The sequence below is a fragment of the Perca fluviatilis genome, chromosome 5, assembly GCF_010015445.1.
Source record: "Perca fluviatilis chromosome 5, GENO_Pfluv_1.0, whole genome shotgun sequence".
NCBI classification, from domain to species: Eukaryota; Metazoa; Chordata; class Actinopteri; order Perciformes; family Percidae; genus Perca; species Perca fluviatilis.
Genome location: NC_053116.1, coordinates 22,274,481 through 22,279,401, shown reverse-complemented (window position 1 = coordinate 22,279,401; position 4,921 = coordinate 22,274,481).

The following is a 4,921-nucleotide window of genomic DNA, read 5'->3' as shown; positions in this document are numbered from 1 at the left end:
CCCCCATACCTATTCCTCTGGAGTGGAAATGGTCTGATTGATGTCCAGCAACCCTATATCACAGTGCAGCCATCCCTCTCCAGCTGGTGGCTTCAGTCATGCCATACAGCCAGATCAATCAGAGTGACCCCCGCTGTGCAAACTGATCACTGTCTCAGAAACTGAAAACACATTTACAACTTGCAGAACAACCCCTGCCTCAAGCGGCACGGTCTCAATAATGCTAGCATTTATTCACATGTAATTACAGAAATCATCATCAATCATAATTATGATTTAGAGGTACGAGTAGCTACATTTTGAATTGTTGTTGTTCTCACTACTCCCGACAGTTTGTCCAACAAAGCAAGTTTTTATTTTTTAAATGTTTTGATCTGTTATGGCGGTAACTTTGTTCTTGGTTATTGTACATTTTCTGTAACCATTTCTACCTCATTTTTGCGGCATATTGTACATGAAAGTATTTATTTCATGTCTTTTTTGATGTCTGTTTTAAAAATGATAATGATGTTCTTGAACTGTAATGGTCTACCTCAGAAAAGACTGTATTTTAAGAGAAGAGTATCACACAATATTAAAAAGAATTTGTAAATATTGCACTGCAGTTATTTCTTGTCCCCACCCCCCCAACGTCAGCAGTCTACGGACTGCAATTGACCAGAGTGCAGAAATAACATGATAGTGGTGCTTACCTTATGTCTCTGTATCTGTAGCCTAGTTTGACCCCAATGTTAAGGTCAGCACAGTTACTTAAACTGATTGCTACATCGTTTAACGTAGAAACACACAAGACTACATCACAAGGTTTTAGATTTGACTTCATACAGTAGCATGTGTAAAGTGAATGTGTAAAAAAGAAAGTACATAGTGGGTTTATGTAAAGCTGTGTTGTTAAATTTGAAAAAATATTTTTGCAGTTATTGAGGTTGTGTTTCGTGAGTATGTATCTGTGTGGGGTGAAAGATTAGAACAAATGGAAGCTGTGTATGTGTGTGTGTGCATTAACAAAGACAGAAAATACAGCGTATACGAGTCTACGTGCACATAAGTTTACCAGCCTGCACGAGCGTGTGTTTTTATGTGTATGTTGTGGAGTCCAGAACAGCAACAGAAGCGGTGCTAGCACACCCCTGAGGCTTCAGGCCCAGCACCAGAGCACAGAGGTCCTTCATCCCTGTCACTGTCTGTAAACAACTGCTCGTCCCAGCGGCCCGCCCTGTGCTATTTCTGGCCTTTCCTGACATTTTTCAAAGACTCAAACTAAGAGAAAAAGTAAATCTGACCAACTCTGTGCAAAGAAGAAGTGAAAGTTTAGTCGAGGTCTGAAACAAGATCCCCAGTTATGGATAGTGGTGTCAAAGCTGAGTTCCAAACATATGCGACTGAGTCCCAGTAGAACAGTAATGCTAGTGGTGTTGACGACAGAGTAATTAATTGTTTAATAATGATGCATAGCTCCGTTATGGGCACAACCTTGTGCTGCGGCTGCCCTTCATCCTCTGATGAAGGATAATCGTTTCTGCAGCTGTTTAAAAATTATTTCCGATCTTTTCCTGTCACAAACTCAATAACATAATCCACAGAACAACATAACCTTGCAAAGGTAGAATAGATCATGAGGAAATGTGACATTGGTATTTGAGGAGGAGAGGCTTATTTACATCTTACATACTAACTTAACACGACAGGTATGTTTTGTAAAAGATCAAGTTTTGAATATACCGGCTGGGGTTTTTCACGTTTTTTGTACTTGCAACAGTCACAAATAAAGTTGTAAAAGCTTTACCTCCACAGTGTGGCTGTATTGCTGTAAGAAGAGTTGTGATGATATATATATATATATATATATATATATATATATATATACATGTACTTCCACAGTCTGTGAGTCACTTTCCATCCAGTAAGCGACTGAAAACCAGTTTGTCCTTTTTGTCCTAAGTGATTCCAGTCCTCCAGGAAGTCAATCATTTTCTTCTCCCTGCTGATTGGGGGTAATTAGGCGAGCAGAGTTTTTAATTGGATAATAAAAGATGCTAATGAGCCTCTGTCCTATTTACTCATACTGTGGCAGGGAATAGCAGGACACAGCTCTGCCACACTTTCCTCACTGTGATACAGGTCTAATAAAAACTGATGAAAGTACATTACGCAATAATGAAAAGATATACATGTTAATTATCAGAATAATTAGCTTTATATAGTTGGGTTTATTAGGTAGTTTAGGTTAAAGGAATAATTGGCCTTCTAGCACATTTTATATAACCTGATGATGTCAAATGTGTGTTATTATAATGGAAAGTCACTACATTGTACTCATGGATGCATTCATGACTGTTTTTTAGTCAGTTTTGTGCTGATTGTGATTCAAGAATATTTTTTCTGCATGCACTCTTAAATATCTATATACATTTAAGTGTTCATTTACATCTCCAGCTTCATTCAGAGATGCTTGACAAAAACTAAGAAAGTTATTTATGGTAACAACCTTCAGAAAAAAAGGTCATTCTCTGAATGTAATTTCACAGGAACACAGTCCTCCTCTCTACCTTTGCCGAGGTCTTCCTACTGGTCTTCCATTGTCCGGGCCTTGATACTGACAAGGTTGACATCAGAGGAGAGCTCTGACACTGGGTGAGTTAGGACTGCCAGCTGTTAGCAATCAAGTCTATTTTGAAGTCAGGGACACATGGACCCCCAGGGCCAAACCAGGAACTAGCACAACCCCCCACCCCCCAGCCTACAATCTCTGAGCCCCCTGGTCCCATAGATAGCCAGCACAGCTGTATTGGTTCCAGATGTTGCAAAGCTGCAGTAAGGGCCCTTCACCTAAGAGGACCCCCAAAAATGATGAGGGAGGAGTGGTAGCCAAACAACAGTACACAAACACTGAGCTGAATAATATGTTTCAACACCAAACCTGCAACCAGCAGATAGCTTAATCTAAATAATAATAATAATAATTGAAAACTTTCACATAATATTCTCAAAATCTTGTCCTTGACAGAGGAGGTGCTGCATATTGTGACAGAGAAAGCACTATCACTGCAGACTGCTTTTAGAGAATGGGATCAATGTCGTTTAACATTAGATAGTTGCTCCTTCCTGGATGCTACAGTAGCTGTCATCACAAATATTGGCCTGAATACTAAAGAGTGTAATCTTTATGATAACTGGGACTGAGTCCATCAGCCCTGCAACATTTGACAGTTTTGAACAGAATAGAGAGAACACGGAAAACATGAATCACATAAAATCTTGATCAAGTGAGGAAAGAATGGCACAAAGGAAACTGCTCAGGTTGCTTGAAAGTAAATGATCTAATCTTTGCAGCTGCATTGTTTCTGTGTTGGACAGGTCAATCAAAACTCTCAGGAAATTGGGTTCGACATGTGGAATGTCCCGGTAAAATATCTTGGCCTGCCCCCTCTCACATGGCTAAAATGTGATCACTGAATAAATAAATAGTAAATGAAAGTCTTCATGTTAAGTTAGTTTTTTTATGTTGGGTAGTCTGCATGTATGATCTTGCTATGATGGCACCTAATTTCAAACAGACCATTGAACACATTGAATAAGAGGCAGGTTTAATGCAGGTCTATAGCTCCCTCATGTGGCCAATAAAAAGAAAAAAGATAAAACCAGATGAATGACCAGATTGTGCCATGAAACCATTCAGATTAGACCCCAACAGATAAATTATCTGACTGTTTGTGGTATTTATTTTGCTGTATAACTTAGCCAAACAACAACAAGCCAAAGTTATGTGCAAATAATTTACTCACCTCACAAAGAAGATAAAGCATTAAATCCAGTTAGTGCAATAGTGCAATATGACAATGAACAAGGGTGTGAAATATTTACACTGTTATAAAACACAACACACATTTACACAGCCATAACATAACATAGAATAGTAACATGGCACTACGAATAGAGCCATGTTACTATTTCAAAAAGACAGCTAAGCTAAATTGTAACACACACACAGTAGCGATCCCTGGTGGCTCCTCTTGGGAACTCTGAAGGTTACACTATTGTCTGTTCCATATGAAAAATAAATATATGACACATATGCATTTATAAAATATGTAATTTATACCAGAGTATGTTAGTTTGAGGAACAAACCTACACTACATGATTATTAGCATGTTACATGTGTTATATTATGTAATGATCATACTATGTATCATTATTTTAGTTCATAATAATATACAGTATTGTTGTTGTTTATATTTCATGTAAAAATTTAAAACAAGACAAAAAGATAATAGCAAACCAAAATAGCAATAAGATGAAATGAACAATAAACCTATACACAAACTCAAAAAAATAAATTCTCATAAACACAAGTTAAATCTAACAAATTCGAAAAGGAGTAGTGGGAAGTATACACGTATTTATTCCCCTTCTCCGCTACTCATACATTAATTAATAAACTATATCTCTATAATTTATACGTAATTGGTAGGTCACTATATACGCTATGCACATATCTGGAATAGAAGATGTGGTCGAACGTCTTCCATATATTAATATGTGCATACAAGCAATAGCATAGGCTATATTGGGAATGTTTCCAAATATAGGCAAATATATATGTCCATATATTTACGTATAGTCCTATTCCATAAATTTCAACACACTGTAAAATAATATATCTTTATAAGGTCACAGAAAGGTAAAATCCTGAATGTTATTGAATAATAGGCCTGATGACTTTCCGACACTGGGTGCCGTTGGCGCTCGTTAGGAAGATGTCCGACTTGGAGGCTCTGGTATCTGCAGATATGGTATCATGTGTCTCAGTAAAGACTTACTGGAAGTAACAGCATCTTGTGAAATGACTCAACAATACTCCGCCTACGTCTCGTTCTGTGGAAGTTTACCAAGCTATAGATCGGTTGTAGTTTCTGTTTC